The sequence below is a fragment of the Mus musculus genome, chromosome 1, assembly GCF_000001635.26.
Source record: "Mus musculus strain C57BL/6J chromosome 1, GRCm38.p6 C57BL/6J".
NCBI classification, from domain to species: domain Eukaryota; kingdom Metazoa; phylum Chordata; class Mammalia; order Rodentia; family Muridae; genus Mus; species Mus musculus.
Window position 1 is genome coordinate 11,237,677 of NC_000067.6, and position 27,695 is coordinate 11,265,371.

Below are 27,695 nucleotides of genomic sequence, written 5' to 3' on the forward strand. Positions count from 1 at the left end.
AAACTTGTGGGACACAATGAAGGCAGTCCTAAGAGGAAAACTCATAGCTCAGAGTGCCTCCAAAAAGAAATTAGATAGAGCACACACTAGCACCTTGACAGCACACCTAGAAGCTCTAGAACTAAAGGAAGCAAATTCATCCAAGAGGAGTAGATGGCAGGAAAAAATCAAACTCAGGGCTGAAATCAACCAAGTGGAAACAAAAAGAACTATTCAAAGAATCAGCTAAAACCAGGAGCTGGTTCTTTGAGAAAATCAACAAGATACATAAACTTTTAGCCAGACTAACGAGAGGGCACAGGGACAGTATCCTAATTAACAAAATCAGAGATGAAAAAGGAGATATAACAACAGAACCCGAGGAAATCCTAAATGTCATCAGATCCTACTACAAAAGGCTATACTCAACAAAACTGGAAAACCTAGATGAAATGGACAACTTCCTAGACAGATACCAGGTATCAAAGTTAAATCAGGATCAGATTAACATTCTAAACAGTCCCATTTCCCCTAAAAAATTAGAAGCAGTCATTAATATACTCCCAACCAAAAAAAGCCCAGGACCAGATGGGTTTAGTGCAGAGTTCTATCAGACCTTCAAAGAATACCTAATTCCAACTCTCCTTAAACTGTTCCACAAAATAGAAACAGAAGGTACTCTACCCAGTTCATTCTGTGAAGCCACAGTTACTCTGATACCTAAACCACAGAAAGATCCAACAAAGAAAGAGAACTTCAGTCCAATTTCCCTTATGAATATCGATGCAAAAATACTCAATAAAATCCTCACAAACCGAATCCAAGAACACATCAAAGCGACCATCCATCATGACCAAGTAGGCTTCATCCCAGGGATTCAAGGATGGTTTAATATACAGAAATCCATCAATGTAATTCACTATATAAATGAACTCAAAGACAAAAACCACGTGATCATCTCGTTAGATGCAGAGAAAGAATTTGACAAAATCCAATACCCATTCATGATAAAAGTCTTGGAAAGATCAGGAATTCATCTACAGCAAACCAGTAGCCAACATCAAACTAAATGGAGAGAAACTTGAAGCAATCTCACTAATATCAGGGACTAGACAAGGCTGCCCACTTTCTCCCTACCTATTCAATATAGTACTTGAAGTCCTAGCCAGAGAAATTTGACAACAAAAGAAGATCAAGGGGACACAAATTGGAAAGGAAGAGGACAAAATATCACTATTTGCAGATGATATGATAGTATATATAAGTGACCCTAAAATTCCACCAGAGAACTTCTAAACCTGATAAACAGCTTCAGTGCAGTAGCTGGATATAAAATTAACTCAAACAAATCAGTGGCCTTTCTCTACGCAAAGGATAAAGGGACATAGAAGGAAATTAGGGAAACAACATCCTTCACAATAGTCACAAATAATATAAAATACCTTGGTGTGATAAGAAAGTGAAAGATCTGTATGATAAGAACTTCAAGTCTCTGAAGAAAGAAATTGAAGAAGATCTCAGAAGATAGAAAGATCTCTCATGCTCATGGATTGTCAGGAATAATATAGTCAAAATGGCTATCCTGCCGAAAGCAATATATACAGATTCAATGCAATCCCCATCTAAATTCCAACTCAATTCTTCACTGAGTTAGAAAGGGCAATTTGCAAATTCATCTGGAATAATAAAAAAAAAAACCTAGGATAGCAAAAACTATTCTCATCAATAAAAGAACCTCTGGTGGAATCATGCCAGACCTCAAGCTGTACTACAGAGCAATTGTGATTTAAAAACAACAAAAAAAAAAAAAAAAAAAAAACTGCATGGTACTGGTTCAGTGACAGATGGGTAGATCAATGGAATAGAATTGAAGACCCAGAAATGAATCCATACACCTATGGTCACTTGATCTTTGACAAGATAGCTAAAACCCTTCAGTGGAAAAAAGACAGCATTTTCAAAAAATAGTGCTGGCACAACTGGTGGTTATTCTGTGGTAGAATGCAAATTGATCCATTTTTATCTTCTTGTACAAAGCTCAAGTCTAAGTGGATCAAAGAACTCCACATAAAACCAGAGATACTGAAATTTATAGAGGAGAAAGTGGGGAAAATCCTCAAACATATGGGCACTGGGAAAATTTCCTAAACAGAACATCAATGGGTTGTGCTGTAAGATCAAGAATTGACAAATGGGACCTCATGAAATTGCAAAGCTTCTGTAAGGCAAAAGACACTGCCAATAAGACAAAAAGGCCACCAACAGATTGGGAAAGGATTTTTGCCAATCCTAAATCCGATAGGGGACTAATATCCAATATATACAAAGAGCTCAAGAAGCTGGACTTCAGAAATTAAAATAACCCCATTAAAAATGGGGTACAGAGCTAAACAAAGTATTCTCAAGTGAGGAATGCCAAATGGCTGAGAAGTACCTGAAAACATGTTCAATAGTTTTAATTATCAGGGAAATGCAAATCAAAACAACCTTGAGATTCTACCTCACTCCAGTCAGAATGGCTAAGATCAAAAATTCAGATGACAGCAGATGTTGGCGAGATGTGGAGAAAGAGGAACACTCCTCCATTGCTGGTGGGATTGCAAGCTGGTACAACCACTCTGGAAATCAGTCTGGAGGTTCCTCAGAAAATTGGACATAGTACTACCCGAAGATCCAGCAATACCTCTCCTGGGCATATAGCCAGAAAATGTTCCAACTGGTAATAAGGACACATGCTCCACTATGTTCATTGCATCCTTATTTATAATAGCCAGAAGCTGGAAAGGATCCACATGTCCCTCAACAGAGGAATGGATACAGAAAATGTAGTACATTTACACAATGGAGTACTACTGAGCTATTAAAGACAATGAATTTGTGAAATTCTTGGGCAAATGGATGTATCTGGAGGATACGATCCTTAGTGAGGTAACCCAATCACAAAAGAAGTCACTTGATATGCACTCACTGATAAGTGGATATTAGCCCAGAAACTTAGAATACCCAAGATACAATTTGCAAAACACAAGAAAATCAAGAAGGAAGACCAAAGTGTACATACTTCATTCCTCCTTAGAATAGGGAACAAAACACCCATGGAAGGAGTTATAGAGACAAAGTTTGGATCTAAGATGAAAGAATGGACCATCCAGAGTCTACCCCACCCGGGGATTCATCCCATAATCAGCCACCAAACCCCGACACTATTGCATATGCCAGAAAGATTTTGCTGAAAGGACCCTGATATAGCTGTCTCATGTGAGGCTATGGCAGTGCCTGGCAAATACAGAAGTGGATGCTCACAGTCATCTATAGGATGGACCACAGGGCCCCCAATGGAGGAGCTAGAGAAAGCACCCAAGGAGCTGAAGGGGTCTGTAACCCTATAGGTGGAACAACAATATGAACTAACCAGTACCCCCAGAGCTCATGTCTTTAGCTGCATATGTAGCAGAAGATGGCCTAGTCGGTCATCATTGGGAAGAGAGGCCCATTGGTCTTGCAAACTTTATATGCCCCAGTACAGGGGAATGCCAGGTCCAATAAGTGGGAGTGGGTGAGTAGGGGAGCAGGGCAGGGGGAGGATATAGGGAACTTTTGGGATAGCATTTGAAATGTATATAAAGAAAATATCTAATAAAAAAAAGATTAAAGTCCTGAGCAAGAACCAAGAATAGCATTCAGAGTCCCAACCTTACAGTCTCCTGGTCCACACTGCAAGCTTCTCACTTCCATCTGGGCCCAAGTTATCCAAAAACTTGCACTGTGGGAAGATTCAGACTATAAGAAAGGTATTTGGGTCAAACTAGCAGAAAGCAGTGGGGAGCAGGGCACAATGTTCTTCATCCTTGCGAGTCTACTTAGATATACAATGTTTTTGACAGGATGTTTATTGATGACTATGAAAAGTGGCAGAGGTATTAGACTGTTTTACTCACATATGAAAATTAGTGTATCTCTCCTCAACAAAAGTTTTTAGAAGTGGCCACTCCTTGGTAAAAATCTGATACTTTATCAGTAATGACATGCACTACTTGTTACACATTAGATTTCCTTTGCACAGGAAGGCAATTATCTTCCTACTTCCACGAGTATCTCCTCTTCCTTCTTGTTTCTTGAATATGTATTCAATCTCTTCCTTAATATTCTCCCCTGTGGCTTTCTAAGCACAGATACTTCCTAGTTCCTTCAGAAATTTGCTTTTGCTTTTTAGATCTGAGAAAATAATATGGACTATTTGAAGAACGCTGACTGCCCCTCTTAATGGGGATTTTCCCCTCTCCCCCTCGCATCCAAAATCCTCTTTCACTCTTCCACTAGAACTCATTTAATTCTGAACATCCATTTATTTACTCGTTGAACTTCAGAAAACATCCTTTTGGCCATTGTGTGATAAGAAAACATTACTGAGATGACAAGCTTCAGAAAGCAAATTCAAGTCAGGATAAACAAACCAGTGTGTTGGCTGTATGATGCCGACATCGGGGCTATGGTGACTGTGGCCTAGGGGGTGGGCGTTCTTCTGAAGAAGGATTCTAACTTTCTGTTGCCACCCTTGTCTCTGTGTAGATCCATTTTACTCTTATCTGGGCAAACATGTTCACTACAGACCAGTGTTCTACATAGAAGAAGAGATAGTGCCCCCTGCATCAGCAGCTTTACTGAAAGACTTGGGAGTGGCTTCATGCTGTCTGCTCCTTTCTAAAGGGCTTCAGCATGATAGACCAGAGGATTATCAGTTAAGAAGGCAAAGTATACTCTGCAAGTAGAAACAGTGGGCTTTCTTGCTTAAAACATCCAAGAACAGATAGATATGATTGTCCACTTAGCAGAATATAATAGACATCATATCTGTCAAATTTTGAGGACATATTGAGTCAATCCCATGAAAGCACACTATATGAGTTACTTAAACACTTAATGTTCCCATTTTAAGGAGAACATCAGTTATCCAGACAGTGAGTTAGTGAAACCAAGCTTTAAAGCAAAGAACTATTTCTCTTTAAAGATATATATATCAATCATTAATACTGAAGATGAATTGTATGTTTCTATATTTGATACCTCATGGGCCTCTGTTGCTCTAATTTTGCACAATTAGCCATACATTCACCCAATCTATTTGAAGCTCTCATGGGAGGAGGAATGGCATGTGGTATTTGAACATTAGCCTGTGTCACAAGGAAACACTCTTGTCAGGATTCAAGAAAGAACTTCCAAAACGTGAATCAGGGCCTGCAAGTATTATGTCATCCTTTTTCCTCAGGTTTTGAGGAGATGCCATCTTGGATTTTGTCCTGTAGCCATGGCAACTAAAATAGAACACTAATACAATGGCACCTGGTCTACTAATGGTAATGATGCTGTTCAAACTCCCTGGGGATGATCAGGAAATCCTTGCCTAGGATTTTACTTTTTTATCTCTACTGTACCATCCGCACCAGCAACAGGTGATCTTAGGAGATGCTAGTGTGTATGTAGAAATAAAAGGCTGACTAAAAGTCAGACTCTGTGATGCAAATTCTATGAGGTCACGGTCCATGATGTCATAGAACATTGCTGTGTTGCTGCTGTTTGAGGGCCACCCACATTCCTATAATCATCCCTCCCACTGTGAAAAAGCATGACAAACTCATTGGTCTCCCCAAGTTGAACTTTGGTGAAATCTTACTTCTAGCCCATGGGGAGCATGAATCTCATGGAAAGAAATGAACAGAGCCTGACATGCAGGGTTGTTGTTGTTATAGGTACTTTGGGTTATGAATCCACTGTAAAATGTTATTGAATTTATATTGTCTGATAATAGTTAATGTATCCATTGCAAATGATATTAAAGATAGCTAACATTTCCACAGCATGCAATAAAGAAGCTTAGGCCAGCCAGCTCAGCTCACCACTCTCCACTGTAAAGGAGATACAAGTGGCAAAGAGCCTAGGAACTTGGCAAGGGCACTGTGGTCCTTAACTTTCTTCCTAAAGATGCCTGCTTAGCTCTTTAACCCATGCACAAGGCTGAGCTAGCATAAATAGGTTTGGGATGTTTCTAGAATATAAACTCCTGCTAGAACCAAATCAGAAATCATTTTTGATTGATTTATTTCTGCTTATAAGAGAACAACAAAAACAAAAGTAAATAACTGTGAATTTCTGGCAATCTCAGAAGTTAGGAAGTGTTGTTAACCCTGACTGCAAACCCTTTATCTGCTCTATCCCCCAACACTGCCTCCAACCCCCTTACCTGCTCTATCCCCCCACCCCACCTCCAACTCCCTGATCTGCTCTATTTTTCTTTTTCCTTTTTTCTCTCCCTGGCCATGATCCATCCTCTCCATCAGCCACATTCTGCCATGCCCTACTTAAAGGTAATTTATCATTACTAAATTCTTTCATTTTAATGTATTGGCAAAAAGCACCATAATGTGGTGACTAAGGATATAAATTGTAAAAATGAACAATGTTCTCTGTATCCAAGAAGTCCTTACGGTTTGAAGTATTTAGGTAATTATTTTTCAATATTATTTTAGTGTAAAATTAAGAGTAAAATCCAAAATTCCAACAAAATAAAAACAAACAAGGTCTACATTAGCAGAAGCCCTTTGCTATTTATATGAAGTGATAGCTTCATAGTGATTTTTTTAGGGCTGATAATCTTGTATATCTAACTGTATAAATCTGTCAATTTTACAGAATATGTAAAAACTATTCAAAGCAAAGATTCTCTTAACATGTGGCTTTGTGTGTACAGAATAGCACATGTCCTTTGAGAAGTTTTTGGTTTTGGTTTTGATTTTGTTTTTGTTTTAAATGGGCTGTAAGATGTCTCCAAGGTAAAGATCTTGTAGTGTTCTTCCAAGGACCTGGGATTGCTTCCATACTCCCAAGTGGTGGCTCACTACCATCTGTAAATCTAGTTCCAGAGCATTCAACACCCTGTTGTAGTTCTGCATGTATCTGCATTTATCATGTATTATGCATACACACTATATAAGAATAGAAAACATTTTAAATACTTTAGAAAACCCAAATATATTTTTTATAATACATAGAAAAAAAGTATCAATTTTCCGTTGCAAAGGAATACTACACATACCCATTTCAGATCCACAGGTTTTGGATGGTATGTTCAACAGGAAAATGATAGCCAGAAGCATGTGTTTGATTGGTCCCATGATAGCATTCTCATGAAGTACACTACCTCTTCACATCCACAGAGGAAAATGTATCAGGGAATATGCATTCCTGACAGAGGAGCTACGATACATGGCATGGATAAACGGTCATTTCATATTTTAGATACAGCTCTCAAACAACAGGAGAAGATTGAGAAACAGCAGCTCTGGTATGCCTTTGCAGGTTCTTGGCTCAGGGCTCAGGGCTCAGGGCTCAGGGCTCAGGGCTCATGCCTTTTTTGTTCTCTTTCTTTGATGGCATCACATCATGAGACCCTGCTGCCCACCCTTTGTTGAGTGGCAAACAGAGCAGCTGAGTTTAGAATGGAGAGTACTAGAACCTGTTGATGAGTATGTGTCAGCCATAGTAAGTCAATGAAAGTATCAGCTACAGTGAGCAAGCAGGTGACTGAGCAAGAAAGAACATAAATTAGCATGTAAGTAATATTTCAGGGGGTTTTTTGTAAGTAATATTTCTATATTTGGAGTAGCAAGAAGCTTTCAGAGTTAAATGACATGATTCGTTCTTAAATTACACAGAAATCTTCTATATTCATCTACTTTGTGGTATTTCTGTATTTTTTACTCTGCCTCTCAGCAAAGTTGTTTTATTCCTGCTATTTTTGTTTGATTAAGGTGTCTATATTTTGGTATCTCTACAACTATCTATAAAAGTAAGTGTGCATACTTAATTACTGTCTGCTTTTAGATTGAGAATACAGAATTCTCAGTTTTATATGAAAGGTGATTCTTTCGTGGTAGGATAATACACCACGTCTATGAAGGGTTTGAGTCAGTGTGGGGTGCTTACAAGTTTTCTAGGTGTCCTTCTTACATAAGAGATATAAGAAGGATCCATGACTTACAAACTATACGTTTTACCTAAGTGACATTTCCCCACAAGAGTATATACTTTCTGTGACTTAACCATTTATTCAGCAAACACCACCTACCTGCCAAGTGCCAAGGACAACACTCCATGCTTATGGCATTGCAGCAGCTGAGACTCTGCCCCCCCAGGAACATGTCTTTGGGTTAAGATAAATTCTAAACAAAATTCTCCCCAATACTTAATGAAAATGTGTGAGACAATCAATTGTAGTCATGTGTGCAAGAAGAGAATCCATCCCAACTATGGGAAGAAGGTGAATGGTGGGTTGCTTGAGGAATATTCTTTAAACTGAGATCTGAAAGCAGAATGGAGTGGCAGGGTTTAGGGGAGAGGGTCTGGAAGGTAAGCTTGGTAGGGATGGTAATTATTATCCAAAAGATGGAATAACATTTGCAAAAGTCCCAAAGATAAAGGGAGGATCTGCTGTGTGTCACTGAAACTAGAGCTCATAAGAGAAGAATGTGAAACTGATTTGTAATAGAGACCAGGTGTTCTGTTAACCCTTACCATTCAGCTCCTGCCCAACTTCCTCCATTCCACCCTTAATCCAGGACACATTCAGCTCCATGGCCTTTTGTGGAAAGTATAATTATTTTGCAATTATTTAAGACCCATCTCAAACTCATCTTCCTGCAAGATGCCTTCTGTTACATCAACAGATATAATTAATCAACTTCTAAACCGAACAACTTTTTAAATAGCATCAGTTTTGTTTACTTTAGGGATCTATTTCCCTAACTTCCTCTGTGTGTTTGTGTTTGTGTGTGTGTTTGTGTGTGTGTGTGTGTGTGTGTGTGTGCGTATGTATGCAAAATAGTTGTGTTGAATAAAAATTGTATTAGTTATAATGCATGGCCATACTCTTGTCAAATTATTATTATTATACTGAATTTATTCCACTATCCAGTCTACTTTGTTTTATATACAAAATATTTCAGACCACTTGAAGGGTACAGATGCTGACTCTGTTGGAGATCTCTCTCTTCAGAAAATTTATCAGCATAGTCAAGGTTTATAAATTTCACATGAGATGAGAACACATAAAGTTGAAGTTGTAGTGACATTTTGAGAGCAGCATCTCTTTTTTTATTTGAAAAGTGCAGTAATTCTATGAAAGCTTGGCACCATTGTTTTACTGAGGAGGCAATGTAGCAACATGTATATTAATATGGCTATCTCACTAAACTCATCTGGGATGTACTTTCTGCATTCAGACCAGTTCAATTGCCCTTGAGAAGTTACACTTGTAACTAATATTTATTTTACTTACCTTAAAGGAATTCTTTATGTAATATTTTAGTAAGGAGAATGTGGGAGATTGAAATTACTAGCCTATGGGTTTTCAGATTATTGTAATAAATTCTGCATGTGGTGATATTTATGAGGATAAATACTTCATAGTCTGACAAATAGAAGCAGATAAAAATCATGCTCATCTTCTAAGAGAATCATCTCTATCGAGGCGCTAAGACACTCTCTTGTTTTCTATCTTGCACTAAGGAAAAGCTGCTGTCTTCCATCTCCCAACTAAGAAAAGACACTTTGTTTTTGCCAACATTTTGAAAAGGGAGATGGAAGTACTCTGTGCCTAGAGCCTCTTTTGGATTAAATGCAATTTGAAGGTGCCAACGAACAACTAAGCACATCCTCAAAGCATCCCTTAGTTAAGGGATGTACTGTGTGGCAGAAAATGACCAGTGCTTACAGAAGCAAAATTGATTTTTAACTGCTGACTTTGTATCTAATGACAAGGACAGACTTTAAAAGGTGGACTCAAGGCATCTTAATCAATCTTTGTGATGAGTATTTTTTTTTTTCAAATTGCTTTTGTTTGGTCCCTTTTTGCTGACATTTCAGGTTTTTTTTTTTTTTTTTTTTTTGGTGGATGTACAATGGAGGGATGACTATAAATTTTGTTTACCTTGATCCCAGAAGCATTGATACAGAGGGATGAGTCTAACTTGAAAAAAAACACTGTGGCTATATTGAAACCCTTGGTTGTTAAGGGAAATACAGCACGATATTTGTAAAATTAGCTGCCTAGGTAGACAACTCAACTTCAACAGAAGGCAGGTTCTGTCTTTTGTAGATTCAAATTTGTGAAATTTTGCCACTCATTTTGGTTTTGTTGGGCTTTTAGTAGATTTAGCCCAAGTGACACTGATTTCTGTTGCTGGCCATTTCCTACATGTCTCTCAGCATACCTTAGATCTCACCCCCAACACCTTATCTTCTCACCTCTTCGTATTTAGTCCTATTCTCTCTTTGCATTCTCCCTTTTGTCAATGATGGCTTGTATTAACTTGCATTCTTATATATTATGTAATTCACTCTTCTTTTCTTTTCATTCATTTTTCTTCTTTTCTTTATACATTGCTAACAAAGTGTTTAGAGAGAGACAGAGAGACAGACAGACACAGACAGAGACAGAGACCCACACAGAAATTGCTTAGCAAGCTATTACAATCATTAAGACAAGGGTAAGCTGTAAGGATAATAAGAACCTAACATTGAGAAATGGAGAAGGAATTCAGCAAACTGGACAAGGAGGCTGGAATGATTAGAATTCTGTTGTTAGTTGGAAATAAAAAGTATCTGTGGGGTCCATCTATGAGTCAAGCTCAATCATAGATTTTGTCTTCATAGTGAGTGTGAAATATTACTTGTGAAATATTACTGTCAGAGAAGGATGAGAACTACATCAAATCTCAATGCCATCAAAATATATCATCCTCCCTCTTCAAAACCCAAAGAAAGGGTCAAACTGTACATTATAGTTTACATTTAGTACTCTGTAATAATTGTAAAAAGACAGTAATTCTATATTATCATTTAAAAAAGCCATACAGATAAAATTGTACTCATTTGGTTATTTACATTTTGTTCCATTCAAATATTAATATATTTCACATGCAAAACTGAAAGCTCACAGTTGTGCCCACATATAGATTATTTCATAAATTGGTATATAGTAATAATTCTAAACTTCTTGAATGTGCTTTCATTTGTAGAGATTTTTGAACTTCATCTACTTTTGACATCACCAACACAGACATAAAATATGACAAATTGAGGGACAAGAGAGTTTAGCAGTTAAGAGAACTGGTTTCTCCTGCAGAGGACCTAGGTTCAATTCCCATCACCTACCTGGTATCTTACAACCAACTCATAACTCAAGTCCCAGAGGAGCTGACACCATCTTCCTGCCCCAGTGGATACTGTGTGCATGTGGTACACAGACATATTGGCAGACAAAATAGTCAACCATATAAGTAACATTCATTTAAAACTTAAGTATATACATCCTCAAAATTCAGTGGGGAAGAGATAAGCAAAATCCTTACTTGTCTTATGGAAGATTGTTTTCAGTAAATATGACATTCACTGTATTTCTTATGAGCTACCTTAAAAAAACAAACTGGAAGTCTGATTTATTGGTTAAATGGTAGTTAGGACCCAGTGAGAAGAGTGCAGAGTAAACATGAAACTGCTGTTTTATAAGCAAGAAGCCTGTGATGGCACAGATCTGCTCGCTGACTGCATTTCTCCACTGGAGTCCACTACAATCAGAGCCCAGTCCCCCGCCTAGAACCCCTGAATAGCCACATCACTTGGGGCAGGCTCTTAATGTCTACAATTTTTTTTCCTTTCTCTGTTGGAGATAGTGATGATTTATGGGCTGAGAAGAAGTGTGAGCAGTCTTCAGAACCTGCCTAGCATGCAGAGTAGCCAATCCTAGAGATTTTGGTCTGAAGATAAGTTTGATGGGTTTCCTACAGAGCAATTTAATCAGAGGAAAAAGTATGAGTGCCAAGTAATTCTGAGGGGCTTGGTTCTGGGCTAACTGACCTCACAGCCCACTTAGGAAGAGTTAACCTCCATACAAGAGCTCTGCAGAATAGGCCAGGAAGGACCTTGCTTGCCCACAGCCACACTCCTGTGATTTAAACATTGACACTGCCCCTTTTGACACCCACAAACTATAAAAGTGTAGAGGTGATCATGAAAAACTATTTGGAAGGATGTCCAGCCCCTGCTCTCCTTGTCTTAAATTTAACCCAAAGACAGGAAAGCTGGTTACCCAAATCTGCCATGAGCAACATTGCCAGAGAGCTATAAGCACCTTTTATGCTGTATGCAGCCATAAGGTGGGAAGAAATGTTTCAGTGTCCTTGAATGCTACCAAATTCTGTAGTTATTAAGTAATTGCCAATAAAATCATTGTCATCAACTAAAATAAAATTTAAGAATGAAATAGTGAATTCTCAACTTAACTTTATATATGTTTTGGTCAAAATGTCTTTTATGATAATAGTTAAAGTTATTTATGTGAGAAATGGACTTGCTTTAACACATCTAATCTAGGTTGCAATGATAGTGTGGCTTATAGCCAGCTCTGTGCTTATTCTAATAACCTTCATAGAGAAAGAAAACCAATTTCAGAAATGCATTCACAGGAAGGAAAGAAGAGGTTTTAAAAGAAGTGTTTCCCTAAAAAACATCTAGTAGAGTTATTGTCATAAGTTATACACATAATAACAATCTTATTTGTTGAATTTAGCTAAGGAACTAGATACAGCAATGTTAAAATTTTTACTCGCACAGCCAGTATGGAGAGCTGAGGAGATGACTCAGTGGGTAGGATTGCTAGCTGTGGAGCAAGAGAAATGGAGTTCAAATTTCTGGGGCCTACATGAAAGCCAGACATGGCCATGCTTTGGAAAGACCGAGAAAGATGCTCCTAGGAACTTTCTGACCCTCTAGCACAGCTAAAAAGACAAACTTTTGTTTCAATAACAAACTCTCTTAAAAAAAAGAGAGAACAGCAATACAAGACACCAGACATTCTCTGCTCTCTACATGCATGTAATGAGCACTCGCACGTGCACACACACACACACACACACACACATACATACACACACACACACAATGATTGTAAAGAAGGCAATTTTAAAAATGAAAGTAAATTCTGTAGTCAAATCATACTTTTGCTTTATCGTTTACAAACTAATGTGCTGTTTCTTTTATGATACCTGCTACTTGGATTACACACAGACATTGTCATGCAATACGTATTTAACATACTCCCCCCTTTTCCTCACTGTCTCATCAGTCCACCCTGTTTGTTCCCCTAGGCAGTTTTACTTCTTGCTTCATGTCACATGTATCTATGTAAAATCTAGGACCCACAAATGAGACAAAAAAGCTTTTTGTCTGGGACTGATTTAATTTGCTTCATAAGATAATTATCTCCAGCTGTATCCATTTTCTCCTGCAGGTAACATTATTCATTCTTCCTGATTATATGTGTATGCCACAATCCTCTATCTTTCTATTTATTTTTTGTTGTTAACAGACATGTATTAAGGTTCTAAGTTTAGCTATTATAAATCTAAGTCAGCAGATACAGAAACCTGCACAGCCACAAAGGACTAATTTTACTATGCCCCTTACAGTGATGTGGCCCTACTGTGTGTGATTATTCTGTAAATCACACCTCAGCTTAGAGTGTCCCTTTGCACTAAGGTCACTCCTTGTTCATTAAGACAAGTAGTACTTTGGACTTTTTGGACGCTAAGACAAAGTAAAGCACTGTTAATAGTTGTATTGTTTTTCAAATGCCTGTTTTTAATTCATTTTGTTTGTTTTGGAGACAGTGTTTCAGGTGTTTCAAGCTGACTTTGAACTTGCTGTGTAGCCAAAAATGACTTTGAGCTTCTGCTCCTCTAACTTTTGCTTCCTAAGTAAGAGAGTAATTATCTACTTATTTCTCCTCCCTAAACTACAGTTAGTTGTTTGCAGGTAAAGACTGTCTTCTCCTTATTATGTGATCCTCAGCACCTGACATTCGTTCTGCCTTATGAATTATATGTTAAGAACAGATAACTAAACACATGAATCTGGAGTTTGGAGATGTTGTGGTAATGTGAGGAACTGAAAAAGATCCAGGAGAATGTTTAGTGAGAATAGTGAGGCCAGGCAGAGAAAAATACAGGAAACAGGTGCTTCAATGTTGGTAATGAATAGAATGTTAAGGCGGTGAGAAAATATTAATATTAGTATTTGGTGAGGAAAATATGCTACCAACAAGGTACCAGTCTCAAACTAAGACCTTAAAGATAGCAGGGTGCCCTTTACAAGAGTTGGCCACTACAAAGTTGTCAGTGTGAGTGGGGAGAATGGTTTTAACAGAGTCCATTGGGATCAGGTTTGGCAAGTTGATTTCCTTGAGGAAAGTTTTAGTTGAAAGAGAAAGGGGTGTGTGGATGGCATCTGTAAGGGGTGTGGTCAGTGGAGCCTCTGCTTTCTGTCAGAATAAACTTGGCCAGACTCAAAGTTATTTATAGTCAGAACTTGTTATGCAAGGCTGTTCTGTGATAGCCATTACTGATTTTGTTTTGTCCTTGATTTATTTTTGTTCCCCTTCATGCAAGCTTCCTGGGCAGCTAGCTTTCTAGGAGTTGAACATATAACCTCGCAGATGTGACAAGAGTCTCTGTTCTTCCACAGAGAAGTTTTTAGAGGTCATTTTCAGACTAACCTTTGATCCTTCTCCTTTAAGGAATAGAGTTTTGTAAGGAGTCACATGGGACTTTGGCTACTTGCAGATTTCTCTTTGTGTATGTATTCTTTCCATAAGCTCTGTTGGAGGCAACTTTCTTATGTCTGCATACCCATAATTCCAACTGTATTAATTCTCTCACCTTTCCCTGAGGATTAGAGGTCTGCAGGTGTTTATGAAACTCACTTCTGAATTGTCACAGCCTTAGGAAACATTTTAGGAGATGATGGCACAATGCTGTTGCTTCTATAGATTTTAATGGAACTTATTGGAAGTTTAAGGTAGGGCAGATCTGGATTATTTTGGCAGCCAGTTCATTGCCCATGACTATAAATATATAAATAGAATGATGATCTCATGAATAATCATCTGGGAAAAAAAGCCAGAATACAGCAGAGGTCTTGGCTGGAGAATGCCCTTCTACTTTGTTATAAAACATTAAGAGACTCTCATGTCTTCATCATCTCTCTTAGAAACTGGCTCCCCTCCAATATGCTCAGAACCAAAAGGAAAAAAACAAAAGGAAAATTGGCTGGTCAAATGACAAATGAGAAGATGTCACTTTTGTCATTGATCTAACTTCTCTGTGTCTCTCAAGACTAAATCTATTTCTTTAACTCTTTTCAGCCTTTGTGGGAAAATGGATCATCACTGGGGCACCGCTTGGTCCTGCTGAGCTACAATCTGGACTGTTTACCCATTTGAGAGTGTATAATATTCTAATTCATAAATTAACACTTAGCGTGGATGACTGAATAGACTAATCAACCTACCCACACTTGTTTTCTTCCTCCTGTGGCAAGCATTCGCTGCTAATTTGATCTCCAAGGTCTTCTTATAGTGCGGCATGGTCCTTATCATTTTGAAGGTCTCGTGCCGCTCTAAGTCACCACACTTTAGCAGTCATGTGTTCCTTCCTGCTCATTCGTACTGTAGCTGCTAACTGAACTTTTCTCTTGAGACCTCTTCACACTTTAATAAATTACCAACAAGCTTTAATTTTTTTTTTAAATTTGATATTTCATTTCCTCGGAGCATAGATCTGGCTACCTTGCCAAATACCCTTCCCCCCACCCTTAATTGAACTCACTCTTTTGATGTATTGGCTCTCTCTCCCCCCCATGGCAATTACATTATTCTTGGGGAAGCTTCGATTTAAAATGCTTCTTACAATTGTGACCTGTTATAATCCTATCCAAATCCACCTCTTAAACCATACCTTTAGGATCTTCCTTGTATCGATCCACTGAGTTTTTGGAGTTACTTCTTACAGTCAGCCTTTATTACAAAGGTACCTGTACTTACTTTCTTGGTCATGGTAGGCAGACTATACCAAATTTACTTTTAGCATAGTTACTTGACTTATGTATGTATGTATGTATGTATGTATGTATGTACACGTACATGTATATGTATATATGTGTATGTCAACTTAAGTTTAACTACTTATTGAAATGTAGGCTGATTTTCCTTTTTCATTGTTATTTCATTCTATGAGGCTCAACTACACGGATCATATAAAAATCTGCTCATTTTTGATAGCTGTGATAGTGAAACTGACATGGGCCAGCCTTCCCAAGCTGGCATCAACACTTTCAAGATTGTCCTAATAAGATTTTCTATATTCAGACAAGAACCATGACTTCATTCTTACTCACCTTAGAAGCATCATAAATGACATCAACTTTGGCATTAATCCAATTTTACCATTAGCTTCCTCCATAAAATTTGATTAAGAGGCATTTCAGGACTTTTATAATTAAGGATAGTACATTATAAGATTATTTTCCGTCCATGGTTTGTCATATTCTGAATGATACTGAAATTCACTACCTGGTAAGTGAAATACCTTGTTGAACAACCTTTTATTTGATGAAGGCTTCCTAACATTAGTTTCTACCTCAGGTCTAAACTCTTATCTTCACAAGTAATTATGTTTTCAGATATGTTGACTGTACATATAGGAATACTGAAGTAGCTATGTAGTTCCTGGTTACTTTCTTTGGACCTATTCAGTGAATTGGTGTATTGTACAATAAATACATTGTTAGTGCTTGTTAGTAATTGCTGATTATTACAGTTGATTGATAGCCATACACTAATGACTATTCATAATTATTCCTTTCCCTTCCATTATTGATTAGAAAGTTTTAACTATAGGAACCTATCTTTATGAGTCAAATATTTAACCTTGAATCTGTAGTAACTTTTAATTTGTAAGACTATTTGAAGTAGTCAAGTTTTATCATTACTGATTTTCTTTTTAGTTATATATACAGCAGTTGAAAAGGGTTTCTAAATGGTGTTATTTGGTGTGGGCTATGCTGTGAATATAAAAAGTTGTTTTTCTTTAACTTCAATATGAGTTGTTTTGGGGGATTTTTTTTCTTTTAATATTTTATAGAATTGATATTTGGAGATTTCTGTAAAATCACTTGTAATTGAACATAGCAGATTTAGACTGTCATTATCTAACCTGTCCTTAAGAGGCTGAGTTAGTGGCAGATTTTTCTCTTTTTCCCTTATGGTACTGAAGATTATACCCAAACTTGCATTATATATGCCAGGATAAGCAAGAATTCAACCACTGGCCTATAACTCACCTGGAGTGGTTTTGTCTGTTATTAGAGAACATTCTCTTGGAATGTTGCCACCCATTGGTGCTGGCATCTTTCCTAAGGGATGTTCTCAGATGGAGCTGTGGGCTACTATAATAGAACACTGTTCTCCTAGCTGACTCAAGAGATAGCAGGTTTGAAGTTTCAATCATGGATTTTAAAGGAGAAACTTTTCTTTTTTAACCTGAAAACAGTTCATTTCTTTTCAATCCTAAACCTCTATTTGTGTCACGATCATAGAGTTATTTGTATTTTAAATACATAACTTAGTTTTTATTTTTGAACACAGTAGTTCAAAATGTAATGGAACAAAATAGTTGTAGATTATTTTATTTTAGGTGATACTAGGAACAGCAGGATGCCTTTGGTCTTAATTTTATTTAAAAAAAAAGATTTTATTATAATTTTGTGTATATGTAGGTATCTATGTGTGGGTATGTACACATGGATGTGAGTACCTGAGGAAACCGGAAGAAGTTGTGAAATCCTCTGTAGCTGGAGATATAGGCAGAAGCAAGGTGCTAGAAATGGGTGCTAGGAACCAAATTTGACGAATACACTGCCAAGAAATCCTGACGAATGTGTGCACTTGTAGTCACTATTGTCTGTTATACAAGTCCTATTTGCATATCATAGAACTAGGCACTTCATACACCAACATTGCACCACCCATATGATGACACTGGGCTCCTGAAAGGCTAAGCAGGTTGCCCTTGAACTTTAGTCCTTTTCTTCACCATGTTGCTTTCTCTGCCCAGATGCAGTAAAGGAAAGGATAGGTGGACAGGGAGAGACTCTAACTTTGCATTGCTGCATACATTCTGAGTCTGTAGCTTTCCTAGATCAAATGTGAGGACAGAAAATACATATATAAGTCACATCAGATCACAGATGGCCACAGAAATGCAAGTGATGTGTTGGAGTCTCTCCTGAGACCTGTGAACTGCTGGGATCTGGACCTGGCAGAGAGGGTGGGACAGCTTTTGTAGAACAGTGGATGGTCACTGTTAAGATCTAGATGTCCATATAGATGTCTAGAGCCAGCACCACGAATTGAGACCGGCATAGGGTACTTGTCTATTCACCTTCTTGGTGAAGGATAGAAATGTGTAGTTCTCCCTGTTTGAGACTGTCACTCAGGGGATGCTAGATCTGAAGATGATTGGATGAAGCAAGGAAAGCCACTAAACTAGGAGTGGAGCTAATCACTTGCTGGGTCTATGATATGAGTATAGTCTTCTGGATGTCTCCAAAATATAGTACTCAAACCTCTGATGTGAAGGAGAGAAATTATGATTTCGGCACAAAATGATTTAAAAAGAAACATAAGTTAATAATGGAGGTACATAAAATAAATAAAACTAAATTTAAAATTTTTTCTCACTTCAAGTAACATTACATGTAATTCCACAAGTCATGAGAAAACCCAACCCTAAGAAAGACAGACAAAAAAAATTGGTCACTGAAAATAAGTATGTTCTAGAACAGTGGTTCTCAAACTCCCTTATCTGCAACCCTTTAATACAGTTCTTCATGTAGTGGTGACCCCTAACCATAAAGTTATTTTGTGGCTACTTCCTAAGTATAATTTTGCTACTGTTATAAATTGCAATGTAAAGATCTGTTATGTGGGATATCTGATATGTGACACACACACACACACCCTGACCCCAGAAAGGGTTGTGACTCACAGGTTGAGAACCACTGGCCTAAGAAGCATTTGATCCATCAAAACAGCCTAGGAAAATATTTCTGAAATTCGGAAAATATGGCATAATATCAGCCATAAAGGCATAAAATGGAGCAAAATATGAATTATATAATTATTGTATACTTGCAAATATTTACTGAGATGACCCTGTCACAGGTTCTAGACATTATAGTAATAAGCATACACATCTCTGTAGTCACATAAAGAAGAGATATTAGGGGGTGGGGAACATTAACTGTTTCAAGACGGAAGTAAAATAAGAATGAATATACATCTTGAAAATAAAAAAGGTAATTATTACAGTAAACTTTGTAATAAAGTCTAGGTTATATACTTGACCAAGGGACAAATTATATACTTGGAAGGTTTTACTGAGAAAACCACCTAAAAGGCTACTAGTATAGATAGATATAAAAAGGAAAGAGTGTGTTGTGGGGTGGAGGCTGTGGAGAGCGAACTAAGTACACTTTAAAGATGTAAGTATGTGTCTAGTGCGAGTGACAAGAGAAAGCAGACATTTGGGTGGAAAGACAAAATTCGACAGTTGGTGACTACAGCCATTTCAGATCTGAAAATGAGATTTCTCCCATGGAAAACTTTAGTCTGAGGCTCTACCTGGATATATATATATATGTGTAAACACTAATGGTTAAACTATAGAACAGAGATGGGGTAAAATGGAGCCTTTAGCTCTTAATAATGATGATAATAATAATAATAATAATAACAATAACAATAACAATAACAATACCACAAACCCTGTTTCTCCAGATCTTAAACTGAAAACAATTTTGATGGGCAAATACTGCTGATATATATTCTAAAATTTTATGATATAATATGCACTAAAAGACAGTGAATGAAATATAAATTGAATAAGCAATTTTTAAAATTAAATACTCTTGAGGACCTAAGATAAAAAAGGTGTGGGACTGAAAATGAAATCATTAAGCCATCCAATTTAACTCTTTGTAAAAGTAATAGTATGGACCAGGTGGTGGAGGCACACACCTTTTATGCCAGCATTTGGGAAGCAGAGGCAGGCAGATCTCTGAATCCAGGCTAGTCTGGTCTACAGAGTGAATTTCAGGACAGCCAGGGCTACACAGAGAAATCATGACTCACCACCTGTAGTGGTTATTCCTGGTTGTCAACTTGACAATATTTGGAATGAACTACAATCCGGAATTGGAAGGCTCACCAGTGACCCTTATCTGGAGGCTTGGAGATCCTTATCTGGATCTTGGTTTGAAGATCTTGAGCCATAGTGGCTATGGATTCCAGAAGATTGAATCTCCGAGTTTAAGGAACACACCTTTAATCTGGGCTATGCCTTTCATCTGGGATTAAAGGTGTGGTGGAACACACCTTTAATCTGGGCTACACCTTCTGCTGGAGACAATATAAGGACATTGGAAGAAGGGAGTCTAGCTCTAGCTCTTGCTCTAGCTCTTGCTCTTGCTCCTTCGCCTGCTTGCCGTGTGAGACTGAGTGACTGCTAGATCCTTGGATTTCCATTCACAGCTGCGACTGAACAATTGTAAGGAATTGGGCTGCCGACTGTAAGTTATCAATAAATTCCTTTACTAACTAGAGACTATCCGTAAGTTCTGTGACTCTAGAGAACCCTGACTAATACAGAAGTTGGTACCAGGAGTGGTTCTAGAGTAACAGAAGTACAAGGATGAATCTTTTAAAATTCTGGAATTGGCTTGTTGATCCACCAGCACTTTCAACTATTGAAACCTCTCCAGATTCTCTCCCTCCTGGGAGCTCAGAGAATTTTGAAGACCCATGGTTGAAACTATATTCCGAACTTAAAGAAGCTAATGCCCTTGATTTTCTTAATGAATTAGGTGATTCAGTGCACAAAGCTTTCTACAAGATGGGGAAAAAATCGAAAAATGATTTTACTGGCTGGCTGCTCTTAGTATCTGTGGAAAAAATGATGAATGAAAGGAAGGAGTTGTGTGATAAAATCGAAAGGCTCCAGACACAAGTAAACGATCTAAAAGTTGCTAAGTGTGTCCTTGAGGAGAATCTTCTCTCTTGTAGCAATAGAGCTCAAGTTGCAGAAAATCAAACAGAAACTCTCATTGTAAGGTTGGCTGAACTACAGCGAAAATTCAAGTCTCAGCCTCAGAGTGTGTCGACAGTTAAAGTAAGGGCTCTAATTGGCAAAGAATGGGATCCTACAACATGGGATGGGGATGTGTGGGAAGACCATGTTGAAGCTGAGAATTTTGAATCCTCAGATTCTCAAGGGTTTGCCCCACCTGAGGAAGTAGTACCCTCAGCCCCACCTCTTGAAATAATGCCTTCCCCACATGAGGAAATTAATTTTGCAGAGTCTGCTCACGGCCCACCAATAGTTTCTTCTAGACCTGTAACCAGACTCAAAGCAAAACAGGCTCCTAGAGGGGAGGTAGAAAGTGTAGTCCATGAGGAAATTCGCTACACTACTAAGGAGCTTAATGAGTTTGCTAATTCATTCAAGCAGAAACCTGGTGAATATGTGTGGGAATGGATTTTAAGGGTGTGGGATAAGGGTGGAAGGAACATAAAACTAGAGCAGGCTGAGTTTATTGACATGGGTCCTCTGAGTAGAGATTCTAGGTTTAATACGGAAGCTCGCATAGTTAAAAAAGGTGTCAAAAGTTTGTTTGAATGGTTGGCTGAGGTGTTTATCAAAAGATGGCCTACTGGAAATGACTTGGAGATGCCTGATATTCCGTGGCTTAGTGTTGATGAAGGGATTTTAAGACTTAGGGAAATTGCAATGCTAGAGTGGATATATTGTGTAAAGCATAATTGTCCACAATGGGAAGGTCCAGAAGATATGCCTTTCACCAGCTCTATAAGACGCAAATTGGTGAGAGGGGCACCAGCACATTTGAAGGGTTTTGTTCTTTCCCTTTTCCTTGTGCCAGATCTTAGCATTGGAGATGCTTCTGCTCAATTAGATGAATTAAATTCACTGGGTTTAGTTGGATTCCGAGGTAACAAGGGCCAGGTGGCAGCATTGAATCGCCCGAGACAAGGTGATTCTAGTTATTATAATGGACAGCGTAGACAAAAGAATGTTTATAATAACATACCCAGTAATGGTCAGCACAGGAGAGGTGAAATTTATAATGGCATGACTCGGTTGGACCTTTGGTACTGGCTAACCAATCATGGTGTTTCCAGGAATGAAATACATAGGAAGCCTACTGCATATTTGTTTGATCTGTATAAGCAGAAAAATTCTCAAACAAATGAAAGAAAGGCTACATTAGATCGTGGTAAACAGCAATCTCGGCCAGTGAATCAATTTCCAGACTTGAGACAGTTTGCAGATCCGGAACCCCTTGAATGAAGGGGTGGCCAGGTTCCTCTGAGGAAGGATCTTGATAAGACACTCAAAGGTTTTGCTGTTACCCTTTCTCCAGTTCTTCCCCAGAGGGACCTACGGCCTTTTACAAGGGTAACTGTACACTGGGGAAAAGGAAATAATCAGACTTTTCGGGGTCTGCTGGATACTGGTTCTGAGTTGACACTGATCCCAGGGGATCCCAAGAAACATTGTGGCCCTCCAGTTAAAGTAGGGGCTTATGGAGGGCAGGTAATTAATGGAGTTTTGACTGATGTCCGACTCACAGTAGGTCCAGTAGGTCCCCGGACACATCCTGTGGTGATTTCCCCAGTTCCAGAATGTATAATTGGGATAGATATACTCAGAAATTGGCAGAATTCTCATATTGGTTCCCTGAACTGTAGAGTGAGGGCTATTATGGTTGGAAAGGCCAAATGGAAGCCTTTAGAGTTGCCTCTGCCAAAGAAAATAGTGAATCAAAAACAGTATCGTATTCCTGGAGGAATTGCAGAAATTACTGCCACTATCAAGGACTTGAAAGATGCAGGGGTGGTGGTTCCCACCACATCTCCATTTAACTCTCCTATCTGGCCAGTGCAGAAAACAGATGGATCATGGAGAATGACAGTTGATTACCGAAAACTAAATCAGGTAGTAACTCCAATTGCAGCTGCTGTACCAGATGTAGTTTCCTTACTTGAGCAAATTAACACATCTCCTGGCACCTGGTATGCGGCTATTGATCTGGCAAATGCCTTCTTCTCAGTACCTGTCCATAAGGACCACCAGAAGCAATTTGCTTTCAGTTGGCAAGGCCAACAGTATACCTTCACAGTTTTGCCTCAAGGATATATTAACTCTCCTGCCCTGTGTCATAATTTAGTTAGAAGGGATCTTGATCGTTTGGATCTTCCACAAAATATCACATTGGTGCACTATATTGATGACATTATGCTGATTGGACCAAGTGAGCAGGAAGTAGCAACCACTTTGGACTCATTGGTAACACATATGCGTATCAGAGGATGGGAAATAAATCCAACCAAAATTCAAGGACCATCTACCTCAGTGAAATTCTTAGGAGTCCAGTGGTGTGGGGCATGCAGAGATATTCCTTCTAAGGTGAAAGATAAGTTATTGCACCTGGCCCCTCCTACAACCAAGAAAGAAGCACAACGTTTAGTGGGTCTATTTGGATTCTGGAGACAACACATCCCTCACTTGGGTGTGTTACTTAGGCCTATTTACCAAGTGACTCGGAAAGCTGCTAGCTTTGTGTGGGGCCTGGAACAGGAGAAGGCCCTTCAACAGGTCCAGGCTGCTGTGCAGGCTGCTCTACCACTTGGACCATATGACCCAGCAGATCCGATGGTACTTGAGGTGTCTGTGGCTGATAGAGATGCTGTTTGGAGCCTCTGGCAGGCCCCTGTAGGTGAATCACAGAAAAGGCCTTTGGGATTTTGGAGCAAAGCTCTACCATCATCTGCAGACAACTATTCTCCCTTTGAAAAACAGCTCTTGGCCTGCTATTGGGCCTTAGTGGAAACTGAACGTCTGACAATAGGACACCAAGTCACTATGCGACCTGAACTACCCATCATGAGCTGGGTACTATCAGACCCTGCAAGTCATAAAGTGGGACGTGCACAGCAGCAGTCTATTATCAAATGGAAGTGGTATATACGTGATCGGGCCAGAGCAGGTCCTGAAGGCACAAGCAAGTTACATGAAGAAGTTGCTCAAATGCCTATGGTTTCTACTCCTGTTACAATGCCATCTGCTGCCAAGCATGCACCTATAGCCTCATGGGGTGTTCCCTATGATCAACTGACCGAAGAGGAGAAGACTAGAGCCTGGTTTACTGATGGCTCTGCACGTTATGCAGGCACCACCCAGAAGTGGACAGCTGCAGCATTACAACCCCTTTCTGGGACAACCTTGAAAGACACAGGTGAAGGGAAATCTTCACAGTGGGCAGAACTTCGGGCAGTACACATGGTATTACAGTTTGTTTGCAAGAAGAAATGGCCAGATGTACGATTATACACTGACTCATGGGCTGTAGCCAATGGATTGGCTGGATGGTCAGGGACTTGGAAAGATCACAATTGGAAAATTGGTGAGAAAGACATCTGGGGAAGAAGTATGTGGATAGATCTCTCCAAATGGGCAAAGGATGTGAAGATATTTGTGTCCCATGTAAATGCTCACCAAAAGGTGACTTCAGCTGAGGAGGAGTTCAATAATCAAGTGGATAAGATGACCCGTTCTGTGGACAATCAGCCTCTCTCCCCAGCCATCCCTGTCATTGCTCAATGGGCACATGAACAAAGTGGCCATGGTGGTCGAGATGGAGGTTATGCTTGGGCTCAGCAACACGGGCTTCCACTCACCAAAGCTGACCTGGCTACTGCTGCTGCTGATTGCCAGATCTGCCAACAGCAGAAACCAACACTGAGCCCCAGATATGGCACCATTCCTCGAGGTGACCAGCCAGCAACCTGGTGGCAGGTTGACTACATTGGACCACTTCCTTCATGGAAAGGACAGCGTTTTGTTCTTACTGGAGTAGATACTTATTCTGGTTATGGATTTGCCTTTCCTGCACGTAAAGCCTCTGCTAAAACCACCATTCAGGGACTGACAGAATGCCTCATCTATCGTCATGGTATTCCACACAGTATTGCTTCTGACCAAGGAACTCATTTCACAGCCAGAGAAGTACGACAGTGGGCCCACGATCATGGAATACACTGGTCTTACCACATTCCCCATCATCCTGAAGCAGCTGGGCTGATAGAAAGATGGAATGGCCTTTTGAAGACGCAGTTACAGTGCCAATTAGGTGGTAACAGCTTGGAAGGCTGGGGCAGAGTTCTTCAGAAGGCAGTATATGCTTTGAATCAGCGCTCGATATATGGTACAGTTTCACCCATAGCCAGGATTCATGGGTCCAGGAATCAAGGGGTGGAAAAAGGAATAGTTCCACTTACTATCACTCCTAGTGACCCTCTAGGAAAATTTTTGCTTCCTGTCCCCATAACTCTAGGTTCTGCTGGCTTAGAAATTTTGGCTCCAGAGAGGGGAGTGCTCCTACCAGGAGCTACAACAAACATTCCACTGAACTGGAAGCTCAGACTTCCCCCTGGTCATTTTGGGCTTCTAATGCCCTTAAACCAACAGGCTAAAAAAGGAATAACAGTGTTAGGAGGGGTGATAGATCCAGATTACCATGGGGAAATTGGATTACCTCTTCACAATGGTGGTAAGCAAGATTATGTCTGGAGTGTAGGAGATCCCTTAGGTCGTCTCTTAGTACTACCATGTCCTGTGATTAAAGTCAATGGGAAACTACAACAGCCTAATCCAAGTAGGATGACAAAGGACGCAGACCCATCAGGAATGAAGGTATGGGTCAATCCTCCAGGAAAAGAGCCAAGACCTGCTGAGGTGCTGGCTGAAGGAGAAGGAAATACAGAATGGGTAGTAGAGGAAGGTAGTTATAAATACCAATTAAGGCCACGTAACCAGTTGCAGAAAAGAGGATTATAAAGTAATATGAATGCCCATTGTAAATTTACTAATGCGTTTGCGATTGTACGAGGGATAGTTATATCATGTTAGGCGTATTTACAACCTTGTTATTGTTTCATGTGAACATGAGATATTATTTGTGTCAAGTTGACAAGGGGTGGATTGTAGTGGTTATTCCTGGTTGTCAACTTGACAATATTTGGAATGAACTACAATCCGGAATTGGAAGGCTCACCAGTGACCCTTATCTGGAGGCTTGGAGATCCTTATCTGGATCTTGGTTTGAAGATCTTGAGCCATAGTGGCTATGGATTCCAGAAGATTGAATCTCCGAGTTTAAGGAACACACCTTTAATCTGGGCTATGCCTTTCATCTGGGATTAAAGGTGTGGTGGAACACACCTTTAATCTGGGCTACACCTTCTGCTGGAGACAATATAAGGACATTGGAAGAAGGGAGTCTAGCTCTAGCTCTTGCTCTAGCTCTTGCTCTTGCTCCTTCGCCTGCTTGCCGTGTGAGACTGAGTGACTGCTAGATCCTTGGATTTCCATTCACAGCTGCGACTGAACAATTGTAAGGAATTGGGCTGCCGACTGTAAGTTATCAATAAATTCCTTTACTAACTAGAGACTATCCGTAAGTTCTGTGACTCTAGAGAACCCTGACTAATACACCACCGACCCCAAAGTAATAGCTAATGACTAGGTATAAAGAAAGTGTAGCATTATACAAAAGTAAGAAATAGGAGCAGACCAGTAAGAGAGGAAACATGAGTGATTAACAAATATATACAAATTCAAATTAAATGGCCAGAGGTTGAAAGTCCTTAAGCACGAATATAGAAATGCACACACCTGTTCTCTGCCATCTCTGGCAGTAGCCCGCAGTGGGGTCTGTGATGACCTTAGCATGACAGCCATACATGTGAGCGTCTAAGAGTCTGGAAGGTATGTGTTCTAGGGAAAGAACCTAAGCCATCGGCACAAACAGAAGAGTAAAGGAGAATGTACTCCTGGTGTCTGTGACTATCTTGGTAATATTTTATTTATGTAAGAGGAAAACAAAGGGCAAAATACCACAGTATGTTAAAGGTTGGTAGTGTGTACATTGGTTGTCATATTATACTATGCCGCATGTGTTTGAAATGAAACACATGTTGAACTTGTGGCTCCTGAAGTGTTAGGCTTAACGATAAGTTGATTAAGCAGCCGGGTCAGTTTTCTGGCAATGTTGCCTGATAACTTCTGTTCAGTGGCTCCTGACTCCTTACAAGGACCCACAGGGCCCTACGTACCCAGTCTAGCCTTTCTTGGATATTTTCCCCATAGACCAGCCTCACTGCATCTTGTTGCCCCACACTGGATCCATGCTTTTTCCCCCCTTATCTTGAGAGTCTTCCTTGTGGATTATTGCTGTCTTCTGCTTGGGAAATCTAGGGAAAGCATTTAGCAGTGCTTGAATCCCTTTCGATTTTGCTCCTAATCGTGTGGTTGCGTGCACACTGATTCACTGGCTCCTTAGAGCCATCTTCGTGGTGTTTGAGGGGAGTCTGTGTATCGCGTCATTGTACCCTTGTGTTGGGACCAAGCAGTACCTGGTGTTGGTTCATCCTGTATTCATGGTCATTTATTTGCTCTTGGCACTCAATTACAGGTGGTGCCTGGGCTGAAATTGTACTGAGCAATAACCAACTTGTGATACTGAATTAATTGTATGCGAGCTCTTTCAAAGAGAAGTTTGATCATTGCTTTAGGAAAGAAGAAACTAATTCTCAGTAAGAGTGAAGGTTATTGTCAATTTGGAAATTGTCCTGTTATCTTTCCTAATCTAGTTTGTAAAGCTTCATCGAACCATGTTGCTTTTTGAAAAGT

At 39.4% G+C, this 27,695-nt stretch overlaps 1 protein-coding gene across 3 annotated transcripts in view; it reads left to right on the plus strand.

Moving 5' to 3' along the window:
* Positions 1-27,695, plus strand: part of Prex2 (phosphatidylinositol-3,4,5-trisphosphate-dependent Rac exchange factor 2) — a 310,411-nt gene that overhangs the window by 244,404 nt on the left and 38,312 nt on the right. Inside the window, exon 1 of one of the 3 annotated variants that reach the window (NM_001033636.4) lies at positions 26,287-26,419. The exons of the other annotated variants lie outside the window; for them this stretch is intronic. The gene's annotated coding sequence lies outside the window, so the exon portion shown is untranslated. Of the gene's footprint in view, positions 1-26,286; positions 26,420-27,695 lie in introns of those variants that run through there. 3 annotated transcript variants of the gene reach the window in all.